Source organism: Gobio gobio (assembly GCF_949357685.1).
Source record: "Gobio gobio genome assembly, chromosome: 6".
Lineage (NCBI taxonomy): Eukaryota > Metazoa > Chordata > Actinopteri > Cypriniformes > Gobionidae > Gobio > Gobio gobio.
Genome location: NC_137102.1, coordinates 27,523,677 through 27,540,658, shown reverse-complemented (window position 1 = coordinate 27,540,658; position 16,982 = coordinate 27,523,677).

The following is a 16,982-nucleotide window of genomic DNA, read 5'->3' as shown; positions in this document are numbered from 1 at the left end:
TGCTCATGAAATAATAACAAGTGATTGCACCTTTTATTTTTCAAGAAACTGTTTCTGACCCTTGATGGACTTAAAGGTAGGGTAGGTAGGATTTGGTTAAAAAACTTTTTTTCCAAATTTGTTTAAACTTTCTTTATATATCAATACAAAATTAAAATGTAAGTATAAAAATTGAGTGTCTGTAGACCTCTCACGACTGTTTTAAAGACAGCTCATTATTTCCATTCACTCCACCTTCTCCCTTCTGGGCTCTTTCCAAAGCCACGCCCCCAAAAAACATGAACGCGCTACGCTGACCACGATCAGCTCAGCTGAAAGACGCATTATTTACCTGAGGCGAGCGGAGAAGAAGTGCATGTAGTGACATCTTGTCAGAATCACATGTAATAAAAAATCTAACTTTATCATTATGAATATAAACAAATAAGATGTCTTTTAGTACTCACTATCAAGCTAGAATAACGATACTGGTCAAGTTTAAAATACACACACAACACAGTGTCTACGACACACACAGATACAAGATAAAAACATCAACATAAACATTGGTAGAGAATGTAAAAACAAACCAAGGGCCGAAATAAACGTGCAGGTAAAGTTCCCGGTGAACATGGTAAAAGAGTTTAGACAGAGAGTAGTAGCTAAAGCTAACTTAGTTCTAAAAAAAGTTCCTGGATGCGGTGTACTAGCTTTTACACATGCATTTTGTTATCTAAAGTTACATTTTGCGAAATTCAACACGACAGAGATCAACTTGAGCTAGGCATATTGAGTATTTATCATCTCTACTAATGGTTCGCTAAGTGTATAACATTGTAACTTTATGCTAAGTAATGTTGTGTTAGCTATATTAGGCAGCTACGTGTGCTAGTGAGACATGCTTCATGAAAACATAAACTAAAAAAATTTATAATTAAAATGAAAGATTACCTGTCCAGCAGAAATACAGCCTCTTGAACTCAAATCAAACGGGTGCGCCAGGGTTGCCAGGTTTTCACAACAAAATCCGCCCAATTGCTACTCAAAACTAGCCCAAAACAAGCCCAATCGTGTTTCTCCGTTTGGGGGGTAAAATATGTGTCTTTTTGGTAGGGCTGCCTGCTAAAATTCGCAAATCCCGGGGCAAAATATCACATAATTGGGGTCGCTTCAACCCGCGAACATTAAAAACAGCCCGCGGCAACAGTGTTTGAAGTAGCCCGACTTGGCAACACTGGGGCGCGCGCATGTGGGCAGATCCTGGAGCAAAAGCAGCGGTAGCCATGGTAGCGAGAGAGAGTGACAGTCGCCCAAGCCAATCACTTGTTTCGGCCCGAACAAAAATAATGAGCGGTGTTTATTGCAGATTAAAAAGTCTAGAGTCACTCTATTTTTATACTCTCTTTTTCAGAGTACTTAAATTTTAATTATGTATTGACATATAAAGAAAGTTTAAACAAATTTGGACAAAAGTGTTTTAGATCATTCTTACCTACCCCACCTTTAAGCGTTCTCCTAAAGTATGTTCTTTGAAAAACAAGCTGCTTTTGTGTACTGCGGATGTTCATAGGCATGTATCTGCCTTGTTGACCTGCTTTTTTTTTTGCGACTGGAGAAAACTTACACAGTACCCTGTGACATCCAAAAGGTTCATTGTGTGCAACTTTTACGTATACATTTGCGCATCTCTTATGCTGTATTAAAACAACATAGTTGAACATGATGGATGCCATCATTTAATAACTGTTTCGAAAAATATGTTTACATTCACAAATTTCTTACAAATGTATTTTTGTTAGATTAAAAGGTTTTTCAAATGTTTTGATACTGAGATTAAGCTATCTATGCATAGAGCTGCTAATTTTATGTGGATTTTTATCATTGCACAAGTTGCTTAAACCTTTAAAGTGATTATAAGCATTATAGGTTTCTGTAAGTGCTTGTTATTTCTTCTTAAAGAGAATTAACTGCACATTGTCACAGTATTATTTTGTCACATTATAAGAGTAACATTTAATTCAATATAACATAATTACCAGCACTGTAAGTAAAATGTATTTAAAGAGTAAATGATTTTGTGAAATTATATTAATTACATCAGATTTGTAAGTAAAAATTACTCTATATAATTTAACAGGCCAAGTTATATTTACTTGTCCACTTTGTTAATTTTACCTCACAGACATAGTTAAGTAGATTTACTTAATATCCATATGTGTAAAATGTACAAATTTTTTTTGCAAGTTTATGCACAAATATGTTTGGAAAAAATCGAATCTAAACCTTTTTTTTTCATTGTTTTGAAAATATATAAAACAAAGACTGAAACAACTTATTTTAAGTAGCAGATCTTTGAAATGTTTTATCTTGTAAAACATCTATAGTGTTAAAAATCATTGTTGAAGTTATTTCCATTTCTTGAACTTACCGTAAAATAGGACTCTATTGCTTTAAATATTCAAGTACTTTAAAATAAAATTGTTGAATCTAGTGTAATTTATAAAAAGTTGAAAATTGCTTAACTTATTCTGATTAGTTAAAGCAATGTAAAAACATTTGCTGTCATAACTTATTGATCATATAAGTTTTACAGTGTACAGTGGAGTGGAGGGAGAGGAGTAGATGGAGGAGAGGAGTATTAGGATCAGGACAATGGGTGGAAGGAGAGATAGAGGAGAGAAGGAAAAATATGTACATTCTTGGCAACATACTGTAGCGTTCCGCTACTATAATAACCAGGCTTATTCGATATAGTTTGAATACTTTATTAATGAACTGCTGGGTTACTGTTCTGGCCGCAACCCACACCGTACACAACATCAGATCTCTCGCAGCACTCTCCGTCCGAACTCCCCGCTTCCTCACTCAACCACCCCCCCCACCTGGCTTTAACCCCACCCCTTAAAGTGAACAAGCACTAACAGTTAGAACCCCTTCTTACTAAATTAACGATGTGAACATCAACACTTTAACTAATGTCTTCCAGCATTTGAAATGACATTACAATGCCCCCCCCCCCCTTAATAAGAAGAACCCTCGTCCCCGAGGGGGCAAACAAAGTCTTTGAGGTGTCCAGGCAGGCGCCTCTGCCTCCTTGGCCGCATATCAGGCTGAGCGTCTGGGCTTGCAAGGGTATGGGGAACAGGGGAAAGTTCAAGGCAAGTGGCTGAATGTGGGGTGTTTAGGGCAGGGGACTCAAGAACAACTGGAGTGTGGGGCGTGGGCACGGGATCAACACTGTTTTTTGAGGCAAGGGGGCTGGCTTTCCGCTCTTCGAAAGAGGTGGTCAGGTTGCCTCTGTACGGGGCCAGCCTGTCTCTGTGCAGGGTTACCTTCCTGCCTCTAGGCGGCATCTGCACCCTATACACTACCTCCCCCACCCTCTCTAGAACCAAGCAGGGACCCACCCAGTGGCAGTCAAGCTTCGGGGAGTGTCCTCTTTTCTTTTTCGGGTTGTACACCCAAACTGACTCCCCAACTTGGAAGTCCCTACCTTTGCTTCTAACATCATAGTTCCTCTTTTGTCTCATGCCAGCCTTTCCCATTTGCTCCCTAGCGAACACATGTGACCAACGAGCACCCCATAACATCCCCCCAATTGGGTCTCCGCTGTGCCTCCAACCAACGCAGCACTGGCTTCAAATCCTCATCCTGCTCCTGCTGATATTTCCACTCTGGTTCATCAACCACCCTCAGTGCCCCACATGAAGGCTGTGCTGGCTCGTTCTCCAGACACAGTTCTCTCTCCTGTGTCTCTCTGTCTCTGTGTCTCCTGTGTCTTTCTCAAAGTGACGGCAGCCCTCGGCAGCACAGGGACGACGTGACAATGCATCGGCGTTGGTGTGGCTAGCCCCGGGTCTATGAACTACTGTGAAGTTGAATGACTGGAGTTCTTCCAGCCACCGGGCTACTTGACCTTCAGGCTCCTTGAAGGACATCAACCATTGGAGCGCAGCATGGTCTGTCCTTATTGTGAATGGAGCACCACACAGGTAGTATTTGAAGTGCCTCACTGCCATTACCACTGCAAGGAGTTCACCTCTGGTGACACAATAGTGCCTCTCACACTTATTAAAGATTCTGCTAAAGTATGCCACCACCTTCTCTCCGTCTGGTCTCTCCTGCGATAAAACCGCCCCCATGCCAACATTGCTTGCGTCTGAGTCTAAAATGAAAGGCAGTGTTGTGTCAGGTGGAACAAGCACTGGAGCTTCAATCAAAGCTTGCCGAAGGGTATCAAACGCCTTCTGGCACTCATCCGTCCAGACAAAGGCATGGTCTTTCTGTTGTAGGTGGAAGAGGGGTGCCCCTATGCACGAGAACCCCCTTACAAACCTCCTGTAGTAAGAGGCTAGCCCCAGGAAACTTTTCAGTTGTCTCAGGTCTGTAGGGGTTGGCCAGTCTCTAATGGTGTAAATTTTGTCTTCCAGGGTGCCTATGCCCTCCCTCCCCAACTTGTGTCCAAGGAACTCAACCTCCCGCCTCATGAAGTGGCATTTATCTGGATGCAGTTTCAGGCCTGCCGCTGCTACTCTTCCTAGCACCCGATGGAGGGAATCAAGGGTCTCATCAAACGACTCACCATGGATAAGAAGATCTTCTAGATATACAAGACATAAACGGCGAGGAACTCCTGCCAGCACTTTGTCCATGAGCCGTTCAAATGTGGCAGGAGCGATGCAGAGCCCGAATGGGAGGACCTTGAACTGCCAGAGACCCCTATTTGTGCGGAATGCAGTTTTGGGAGCAGATTCAGGAGACAATGGCACTTGCCAGTAGCCGCTCCTCAAGTCAAGGGTGGAGAACCAGGAAGAACCAGCCACCAGGTCGAGGGACTCATCCACTCTAGGCAGAGGATATGAATCCTTTTTCGTAACTTTGTTGAGCTGCCTATAGTCTATGCAGAACCGCCATCTGGGACTATTTTTCCGCGGCACCATGACAACTGCTGAAGCCCACGGGCTCTCTGAGGGCTCCACTATACCCGCCTGCAGCATTTCCTCCAGCTCCTTATCCGCAGCTTCCTGTCGGGCAAGGTGGAGACGACGTGGCCTTACTCTTATCGGGCGGGCATCTACTGTGTCAATAGCATGCTGCACTAAATGGGCTAGGCCCACTTCATTCTCATTAAGGGCAAAAATGTCCTTGAAGTCCTCCATGACTTCCCACAAGCGCACTTTTTGTTTCTCACTTAAGCCATCACAGTTTTTGGACCAAATGTCTCTCACAGCCGAGATCCGAGTCTCTCTCTCGTCATTGCTCAATCCACTGTCCAAACAATAGTTATCCTGTGTTGGCGAAAAGAAGGAAGGAGGGGATGCAGCATTACAATCGGGGGTGTGGTGTGTGTACCAATTTGAACTTATGGGCTGTGATTCCACAGAGAGAGGTGGTGGCACACAGGCTGGGTTTTCTGCTCCGAGGGCATGCCTGGATGTGTCTGCTGAATACACAGATAGGGGCACTGGGGTCAGACTTGGAGAAGGATGGGTCAGTCGTACCGAACGTCCATCAGGGAGGGCTAGTAAGTCCCTACATAGGTCCAGCACACAGCCAACGGCCCTCAAAAAATCCAGTCCTAGAATGCAGGGGTCCTGCACTTCAGCCACCCATGCCTGGAACGACACACACAGACCTCCTATGTCAAACAGGAAGAGACCTTTCCCTTTTATTGGCGCAAAGTCACCAATCACAGTTTTCAGGTGAGCAGACGTTGGTTCCAAAGCTGTCCCCACAGGAACAAGATTAGGTCGAACCAGTGTTACATTTGATCCAGTGTCAACAAGGGCTGTGCAAGCGGCTCCCGCCACTATAATGGGTATGTGGCAGAAATTTCCTACATAAGACAAGCCAACTACCATAACAGTTTCTGTAGGTCGCAGTTTAATCCCTTCCTCCACTCGCTGCCCCTCGTCCTCAGCCAGGGGCGAAGTATGGGAAATATCATCACGGGCCCGTGTCCCCCGATCTACACGGGCCCCAGGGCGTTTCCCTGCACTTGACCGATCCAAGGGTACTGTCTGATCAGATGGCCTGTCTGGCCACAGCCCCAGCAAACTGCAGGTTGGCGGCGTGGGCGGGGCTCTGAGGCGGAGCGGCCCGGGGCGCAGCGTGGCAGCATTTGTATAATTATCCATCCACACAGTTGGCCTCTGGCTCAATTCAGTCATTTCTACAGTTCCAGTGCTTCACTCAGTGTGGTTGGGTGAGCCAGCTGCGTTTGTACACGGAGCTCTCTAGGGTTGAGCGCCTGGATAAATCTGTCTCTAGCAAGCTCATTCTGGACTGATGGTGGCATTTCAGCATAGGCGCGTTTGCATAAGCATTCAATGTCATTGGCCAAAATACGGAGGGGCTCACCTTGTCGTCTGCGTCTGTTATGAAATTCTGTCCTTAAAAGGACAGGCTGGCTACATTGTCCAAAACGTCTATGAAGGGCCCCGACCAATGCATTATAATCATTTCTTTCTGCAGGACTCAACAACAACAGGCAGGCAGCCGCATCATCAGTGAGGCACAGTGCTAACTGCAAAGCTTTATGATTTTCAGACCAGCCTGCAGCATCTGCTAACAGTTCAAACTGGGCTTTGAATGCATCCCAATTGGTCTTACCGGAGAACCGTGGTGTTTTGATTGCGAGTTTGTCTGAGTCACTGCTGTATTGGCCGCGAACCTGGGCACCGCCATGTTTGTTTACATCCCGCGTCTTCACGTCCTCGCGAGAGTGCGTTGTGCCGGGCCGCGCATGCGCTGTGAAGTCGGCGCCACTATGCTGATGTACAAACCCACCGCGTGGGGCAAAAGGAGGCGCGAAGCCAGCTTCAGCATTCTTTAGCATCATAGCCTCTCTCATCCTGGCTGCATTGCTCGAAACCCAGCGTGGGTCTGCCGTCGGGCCGTGTCCACAAGCACTCGCCTTCTCCCCTTTCAATGTCCTCCGCCATCTCCTGTTTCACTTTCGGCCGCGCCCCGTAGTCCATCTCGGCAAATTCCCAGATCTTGTGTTGAAGTCCGTCACTTCTGACACCAAATGTAGCGTTCCGCTACTATAATAACCAGGCTTATTCGATATCGTTCGAATACTTTATTAATGAACTGCTGGGTTACTGTTCTGGCCGCAACCCATGCTGTACACAACATCAGATCTCTCGCAGCGCTTTCCGTCCGAACAGCGCTCCCCCCCCCCCCCACACACACACACCTGGCTTTAACCCCACCCCTTAAAGTGAACAATCACTAACAGTTAGAACCCCTTCTTACTAAATTAACGATGTGAACATCAACACTTTAACTAATGTCTTCCAGCATTTGAAATGACATTACAATACTATCTAAAAGTGAATAGTATCAATACTAAAGTCAATACTAAATAGGACACATTCAACAAAATTGTAGAATGGCTTACCGTGAAAGAAACTATATATATATATATATATATATATATATATATATATATATATATATATATATATATATATATATATATATATATATATATATATAGCTTTTATGACTTCCTGACGACAACCCCCATACCCCTCACAACAGGGTAAGGGAAGTTGGCAGTCCACACAGTGCTCAGTTATCGCAAGCAATCTGGGTTCCTAACCGAAGGGATCTAGCTCTACTAGCCTAGGTTTGATGATTACATCAGTACAGATTTCTGTGCTACTGCCACGTCAGAAGTTGAAGGAAGATTGTCTGGCTGTTATATTGACCTCCAAAGTCAACCTTCCTGTTTGTCTGAGCCTGACAAATAGCTTGCTTCTTCTAATCGCATTTTGAGGGATCAGACCCAAACTTCAGAACGCTAACCCACAAGGCCTGGACAATTGTGGACAAAGGACTCACCGGAGATTCCAGGAACTATTAGAATCTGTTAATTAGGATTCTGAAGAAGACGTCTTCAACGCTGTGGATTTCTGGAATGGCTATGCAAAAGCTGATGGGGAGCGACTGCTCGTTGGGTTCTGGCGATGCTGCGCACAAGCACCCTCCGGCATGCAAATGCACCGTGGGGAAGGAGTGCCATGTTAAAGCCATGTTAGGCGGCATGTTTAAAGATAATTTTAGAGGTCAGATGGTTGGCTTGATGCGTAAAATCATCGACGATGCATGTGGTTCAAATAATGATTGTGCGGGGGGTACCAAACGTGTAACAAATCTCAAAAATGAAATGGACGGCATAATTGTCCTGACAAATTCATTGCCTGATGTGACAAGCTTGTTTAAGAGTAAAGAACCTATCTATGTAATCCTCAGAAAGGTTCTGGATGTGATGGCCGATTGTAGCGATGAGTTAGGAGTTACCAAAGTACTCTGTATGTGTACATATGTATCAGATCTATGTGTATCACTGGTGTCAAAAATGAGAAAGCGTCTCGGTTACGTATGGTAACCCTCGTTCTCTGAAGGAGGGAACGGAGACGTACGTCGGACGTCGGACGTACCGACGAATTGGGATCACTTCAGGGAGCCCCTATCAGCTTCGAGATATAGAGAACAGACCAATGGGCCATTGGCGTGCGAGATTTGCATCTCGCGCTCCGCCCCGCGCCGCGGGTATAAACAGGAAGCGAGAGCGAATGCACGCTGTTTTTCACTGAGGAGCCGAACATAGTGACTCGGCCCTGCAGTGATGGTACAGCAGCTGTGGCGACAGGACGTACGTCTCTGTTCCCTCCTTCAGGGAACGAGGGTTACCATACGTAACCGAGACGTTCCCTTTCAGTCGGTCACGTTCGACGTACGTTGGACGTACCGACGAATTGGGATCCCTTTGGAAAACGGCATAGTTACTACCACTTCCAGCGCCCAGCGATGAGCCCCTCAGACCCAGATCTGATGCGGGCGGGGAATTCACGCAGGGAGAGTCAAAGCTGCTGTTCCGCAAGACCCACTCAGCTGACTGTATTGGATAACGCTGGGAAAGCGTGTCTGTGAAGGCCGCTGCGGTAGCCACATCATGCCCAGAGGGAGTTACCATGTGGAGAATACACGTATGGGCTGGCCGTGGGCAGCACAACATACGGAAGTCCCAGGGTTGGCCCCGGCCAATTAGAGGAGGGGGACAACACCTTCCTGAGACGGCAGAGGAGACTCTGCCGAGGGAAAGACACGGGCTCGCCGTAGGGAGCCGTACCGTGGAAGAATACACATATGGGACCGCAGTGGGGGTCACAACATATGGAACCCAGCCTTACACAAGTTCCACCAATGCATACGAGTTTTAGACCTGGCATCGAACACTCCGCCACGTCAACAGGGTTTGCCGTTCTGGGGAACTCGACTGGAGCAGATAAGCGCACGTATCTGTCTACCATAGGGGAGGGAATGGCGCAGCAAGCCGACACTAGAACAGGCACTTCGGTGTTACTGACTATGGGAAGTGAGCACACAGGAAGATACCGGCTCTACACGGAGGCTATAGAATCTAGCGAACGTGTTAGGTTTCGCCCAGCCCACAGCTCTACAAATATCTGTCAGCGAGGCGCCACGAGCCAGCGCCCAGGAAGAGGCAACACCCCTAGTGGAGTGGCTCTTAACCCGAGCGGGCAGGGCACGTCTTGGGACTTATAAGCCAAGACGATGGCATCCACTATCCAGTGGGCCATCCTCTGCTTGGAGACAGCCTTTCCCTTCTGCTGTACTCCGTAACAGACAAAGAGCTGCTCTGAGGTCCTGAAGCTTTGCGTTCTGTCCACGTAAGTCCGGAGAGCACGGACGGGACAGAGAAAAGCTAGGGCTGGGTCTGCCTCCTCCGAAGGCAGCGCTTGCAGGCTCACCACCTGGTCCCGGAAGGGAGTAGTGGGAACCTTGGGCATATATCCAGGCCGGGGTCTCATGATCACATGAGAGTTACCAGGCCCGAATTCCAGGCACGATTCGTCGACTGAAAATGCCTACAGGTCCCCTACTCTCTTGATGGAGGCCAACGCAGTCAGGAGTATTATCTTTATGACAAGATTTTCAACTCAGCTGACTGCAAAGGCTCAAAGGGCGCTCTCTGTAGTGCAGTCAGCACCAGAGTTAAGTGCCAAGAGGGTATAGAGGGAGCCCCCCTCAGGAACCTGACGATCAGATCGTGCTCACCTAGAGATTTTCCATCTACTAGCTCATGATTAGCGGCGATAGCGGCAACATAGACTTTAAGGGTGGAGGGAGACAGCCTTCGCTCCAACCCATCTTGTAGAAAGGAAAGCACAGACCTGATCGAACATCTTCGGGGGTCTTCTCGGCAAGAAGAGCACCAATCGACGAACAGGTTCCACTTCAACGCATAGAGGCGCCTCGTAGAGGGGGCTCTAGCAGAAGTGATGGTGTCAACTACCGCTTATGGTAGGTCACCTAGAACCTCCGCGTCCCGTCAGGGACCAGACATGGAGTTTCCAGAGGTCTGGACGGGGGTGCCATAGGGTGCCCCGTCTCTGAGTCAGGAGGTCCTTCCTCAGAGGAATGGGCCAAGGAGGTGCTGTCGCGAGGAGCACTAGTTCCGGGAACCATGTCCAGTTGGGCCAATATAGAGCGACCAACAGGAATTGCTCCTCGTCCTCCCTGACCTTGCACAGTGTCTGTGCAAGAAGGTTCACTGGGGGGGACGCATATTTGCATAGGCCCCGGGGCCAGCTGTGTGCCAGAGCATCCGAGCCGAAGGTCCCCTCGGTCAGGGAATAAAACCACTGGCAATGGGTCGTGTCCGGGGCGGCAAACAGGTCTACCTGTGCGGACCCGAGGCAACTTCATATCAGCTGGACCACCTGGGGATGGAGTCACCACTCTCCCGGGAGCACTGGCTGTCGTGGGAGCTCGTCGGCTGCACGATTGAGCAGGCCCGGAATATGAATGGCACGAAGCGACCTCAGATGCTTCTGACTCCATAAGGGGAGATGGCGGGCGAGTTGTGACATGCGACGGGAGCATAGACCACCCTGTTTGTTGACGTACGCAACGGTCGCAGTGTTGTCCGTACGGACCAGAACGTGCTTGCCTCTGAGCGGAACTTTGAAGCGGCTGAGTGCAAGACGAACTGTTAACAACTCGAGGCAATTGATATGCCATTGCAGTTGAGGCCCCGTCCACAGACCCGAAACTGCAAGCCCGTTGTATGTGGCACCCCATCCGGTGGATGAGGCATCCGTGGAGACAACAGAATGCCTGGACACTTGTTCTGGGGGAATTCCCGCCCGTAGAAACAAAGGTTCCGCACCACGGGCTGAAGGTTGGCGGCACCTCGGAGTCACTTGGACGCGGAGGGACCGCTGCGCCGCGCCCATCTCAGGACTCGGTCGTGTAGCCAGCGTTGAAGCGGTCTCATATGAAGCAATCCCAGCGGCGTTACTGCGGCTGCGGATGCCATATGCCCCAGGAGCCTCTGAAAGTGTTCAGTGGTGCCGCTGTCCTGCCTCTGAACGAATTCAGGCAGTTCAACACTGACTGGACGCGCTCCTCTGTGAGGCGCGCTGTCATGGCGACCGAGTCTATCTCCATACCGAGAAAAGAGATCCTCTGTGTGGGACAGAGTTTGCTCTTCTCCCAGCTGACCCGAAGTCCCAACTGGCTGAGGTGACTGAGCACCTTGTCCCTGTGTTCGCACAACTGCTCTCGCGACTGGGCAAGGATCAGCCAGTCGTCGAGGTAGTTGAGAATGCGAACACCATGCTCTCTCATGGGAGGAATGGCCGCCTCCGCAACCTTCGTAAAGACGCGGGGCGACAGGGACAGACCGAAGGGCAAGACGCGGTACTGACATGCCCGTCCCTCGAACGCGAAGCGCAGAAAGGGCCGGTGTCGAGGGGAATCGAGAAATGAAAGTACGCATCCTTCAGGTCGATCGCTGCAAACCAATCTTGGGGACGGACGCACCTGAAGATGCGCTTCTGCGTTAGCATTCTGAACGGCAGCCTGTGAAGGGACCGGTTCAGGAATCGCAGGTCCAAGATCGGCCGTAACCCGCCGCCTTTCTTGGGTACAATGAAGTACGGGCTGTAGAACCCGGACCTCATATCGGCTGGAGCGACCGGCTCCATCGCGTCCTTCGCCAGTAGGACTGCGATCTCCGCCCGGAGCATGGGGGCGTTCTCCTTCGCTACTGGGAAGTGAACGCCCCCAAACTTAGGGGGACGCCGGGCGAACTGAATCGCATAGCCGAGTCTGATGGTACGGCCCCGAGACGGGCTGGGAAGCGCTAGCCAGGCTTCCAGACACCGAGCAAGGGGATTAACCACAGACGTACCTGCAGCGGGGCAGCGACGCGGAATGCAGGGATCCGACTCGGACGGCATGGGAGCGGCCCGAGTGGGATCTGAGTGTGCTGTGCAACACTTACCTGCGTCTGCGGAGGGGGCGTGCGAGTGTGGGGATGCCACTTGAGTGCGTTCCCACAGCCGGCGCCCCCTGCTGGCGAAGGGAGAGGCGTCTGAGGGTGGCGAGGCATGGGAGTGTCGACCACCGCCAAGCGCGCTCCCCAAATGAAGGAGGGGCTGAGCGTGGCAAGGCTTTGTGGGGTTGCGCACGGTCTGCCTCACCTCCTTCCTCAGCGGGGAACAAGAGTGGCGAGGCATAGCGTCGCGCACTGTTGTCCACGCACCGCTGAGAAGAGGGGAATGAGAGTGGCGAGGCTTTGTAGCGTCACACACTGCCATTCTCGCCCTCTTGTGGGGAGGGGAATGAAAGCGGCGAGGCTTTGTAGCGTCACACGCTGCCATTCCTGAACTCCCGAGACCCAGAGGTATTGGAACTGCTCTTATTTTTTTATTTGGGTACCACTGGCTGTTTTTAACATCAGTGGCAGAACAGAATTACTAATGGTTTTCCACCCGGCCCTCCTCCGGGGAAGAACAGTTCCAGACCGAATCCGGGTCAATGGTATTTCCGGACCAGGGTGGACATGGTCTAGCCAAGGGCCAGTGCTGTGCGCAGCTCAACCTCGGCTCAGAACTACACTCGTGCACTAAGCAGGGCGGCACGAGTGTACCTGGTGGGTGGCCTGCCAGTGGCACTGGCACCCCACCGATGAGGGTAGTGTGAGAGGAAAACTTTATACAGATTATGGCCCTATTGGTGTTCCATATTTTGGCACCAATAGTTCCACAATGCCAAAGCCTTCCAATGCACATCCGAGAAAAGGCAAGGGGCAGGCAAGGCGATTTATGCGTTGCACTATGCCTCAGCCACCCGGGAAAGCATGGCTGTCAAGTATGAATCTGATTCAGCACGAGCGCCCACTATTAAGGTGGGAATCTCAGCATCATCTTCATTTTCAACACATAACAGCCCTCTCTCCGATGCAGCGATTGACATCTGTCCTCTGCTAGAGCCCCAAATGAAACGCTAGGTCCCCTTTTAAGGACCAGCAATCCCATCTGTAAGCTACCAGCGGACATGTGAGATAGTGAGTGTGGCCGTGAGACGGCACACGGCGCGCTGAACACTTAAGCCCTTATGAAAAAGGCAAGACAAACAACGCGCCGACGTGGCCATGCTCTCATGAGAGAGCAGAGACCACCCACAAACACAGTCTCAACATGCTTGTGATGCAATAGAGGAGTTAGGGGCCCACAGAGATGTACGCGGTGGGGAAGCCTCACTGTAATCCTCAGGTCACCCAGGCTTATCAGCCAAAATAGTCCCCCCTCTGGTGCACCAGAAAAGAGACTAGATCAGGGTACAAGCGAAGGGACTCAACCCCGTTTGAGGCATCATAGTCTCGACCGCGCATCGGAGGCGGCGAGTGACGCGTGCTGAGTTGCCGTGGCAACCCACGCTGTCACCCGGCAGCTAGACGGCACACGGCGCACTGAACACTCAAACCCTCACGCGGAAGGTGAGATGACCAGCGTGTTGACGTGATCCCGTTCCCCTGAGAGAACACGGATTACCCACGAACACGGTCTCAACATGTTTATGCGAGAGGGATCGTGGCCGCCAGGACAGGAAATAACTGCATCCAAAAACGCACGAGTGGAATGACGTCTTGAAAAAGACGCAGTGTCACACCCGTGTTGCTCTTTATGAGGAAACGCTCTTTCAACAGTGCTGAAGCACCCAGGGGAAGACCGCGGCAACACACAGGTGGTAAGTGCAGTCCTGTGTTTGCACTCACTGAACAAATGCCCTCACCAAAACCGACAGTTGCTGTGAGAACAGCAGTTTGTTATGCTGATGCAGCGGTGAGCACGCGGTCGTGCTGATTGTGCCTTTTCGCCAACACAGAGCGTCCTTCTCGTTCTCTGGAGCATCTCTCTTGCAGATAGACTCTCTTTTAGAAAAGCAGTCTTGCTTCATCAACGCCGTTCGGCTCCGAAGTGAATGACAGCGTGCATTCGCTCTCGCTTCCTGTTTATACCCACGGGCACGGGGCGGAGCGCGAGATGCAAATCTCGCACGCCAATGGCCCATTGGCCTGTTCTCTATATCTCGAAGCTGATAGGGGCTCCCTGAAGTGATCCCAATTCGTCGGTATGTCCGACGTACGTCAAACGTGACCGACTGAAAGGGAACTGACATTATTGAAAAGGTTGAAACGCTGGTCAACTACATACTAGAGAAAAACATGATAGTCTGCAGAGATTTTCTTTTCTGGCTAGATCATCTGTAATGTCATTATTAATGTTTTACTTTATGTATGTAATGCCATTCTATCATTTTATTCAGTACTTCAATTAATGTTTGTATATTCAACAATACTGTTGAAATAAAATGCTGAATCACTTAATTTGATGTCATGATTGTGTCTGACCATTCTATACACCCATTCAAAAACATTTATGGTAGTATAAATACTATGTAAATGATGAATACGGTGGTTTAATGCATCATCTGATTAAATCAACCAAATGCTGTATGCGAACCAAGAGATGTGTAGAACATCAAATGGTCACTAGCATTACAGCTAAATGTTGGAATTTAGTGGAAAGGGGATAACAAACATGGACATAATTACAATTACGCACAAAGAAGAATGGTGATGTTTAAAAAAATAAAGTGGTAAAACACTGTTTCAGAAAAAAATGGAACAAAATCAATTAAACTTTTTAAACATAACTAAACTATAATAAACTGCCAGTAGGTGGCGGCAGATCTCAATGAGTGAATCATTTAGTAATTTCGTTCAAACGGCTGATTCGTTCAGGAATGAATCTTTGATTCAACCGATTAATTCAAACACTGAATCATTCAGTAACGCTCTGTTGCTGTGAGACGCGTTATGGTTCTGATGTGATCTTTGTTTGGAACTATTTTCGCTGCTGGAATAGAACAAAAACAGTCCATATTGCATCTAAAATGTAAGTGACTTTTTGTTAATTAATTGTTTATGGAACTGTCAGTGTCATATGAAATCAGTGAAACACTTTTCATTCGTGGTGGTATTCAGGAAAACAACACTCTTGGTCGTGTGACGTTTTTAACTGTATTATATGTTATAAATATAAAAACTCCACATTTTGAATCGTTACTGCAGTATGTGACTGAGTTTCTTTGTGTGAGCGGCGCTCATTTGTTTCCATTTCTCCTCATGAGGCTGCGTGAGCCTCAACAGCGCAACCTTGTCAGTTCATTACAAGAGGACACGCGTTAATGTCAAGCCCTGAAACGGATCAGAAAATGTAACGAATATGTAACGGAATGTTGTAGAAATGTAGTAGAGTAGAAAGTATAATAATTGCTGCAAAAAGTAACGAAGTAAAAGTAAAAATTATGCACTATTGATTCTACTTAAGTAAAGTACAGATACGTGAAAAATTTACTTAAGTAAAGTAACAAAGTATTTGTACTTCGTTATATTCCACCACTGGACGTGAATCGACTGTTTTCTGCGATATGCGCTTTACGCGCAAGTGATTTTATTTGGTGCTTTTTGTGAATTTGCGCGTTTGAAGCGAATTCGCGTCTGACGCCCGAGTTGAAAAATCGGAACTTTGGCGTCAATTCGCGCCGCGTTAAGCAATCAGGAGCCTGCTTGCTGCTGTCACATGGTAAAGTGACGTGATGAGAAACCCCGCATAATTTAAAAATACTACTGTTATTGTGTCACAAAATTTAGTTTTAAGACTTTTTCAGGTGAGAATGTAGTTGTTTAAAGCTCAAATCTGTGGTTTATTTATAAAGAGAGCGCCTATTTAAAAAAATGTATCTTGTGTTTTTGGAGTTGTGAGATCCAGGCGATCACCGGGTGCTCAGCGCTCATTAACCCCGGCGAGAGCAGCCTTTCCTCAGCCAGTCCTTCTGACATTTGACGCTGGCTTGGATGCCTCTGTAGTGGTTAAACATGAGATAGAATTCGTCTTGTGTAGATCTAATGGGCGATCTTTGGTGTGATGAATCTATAATTTGTTGTCTGCCAAATCGTTTTGACTGAGGGCAAAGATAAGTTTCATAACTTTATTTTTTAGGATATTTAAATATACATGCAGTGAAGATAATGTAGATAGTGCGTTGCCTGGACCACATTTGTGTGGCTATTAATGTTTAATATATTTTTTTATGAAAATGATAAGAGTCAGAGTGGTGTTTTATGACATATTTCTCCTGGAGCGCCTTGAACGCGTGTCTATTTAGCTTCAAACGTTTGATTTATACGTGCGTCTAATTCGCTGTGGATGCGCGAATGGATTCAAAATGTTCAAGCGTCCAACTAGATGCGGTAGACGCGATTTTTTCGCTACATTCGCGTTTGGTGTGAACGCAGCATAAGGCAAAAATGTCTAAAATCATGGGGTTCCCAGATGGATCTGGCTCGTCGTCTGGAGACAGGTGTGGTTCTCGCAGACGACGACCCAGATTTCGAGAGGCAGACATCGGAGGAGGAGCTGGATTTAGGTTCCTCCTCCTCGTCTGCTGATTTTCCACTCGAGCAGAGGATGGAGGAGGAGGCTGATGAGTCGGCTGAGGCCGAAGCCTCTCAACCATCCTGTCCCATGTACGGGGAGTTGTTGGAGGTCACGGAACGCGCTGCGTGTAGACTGCAGCTGCCTTGGCAGCGCGTGAGTAGAGAGGCCGGGCAT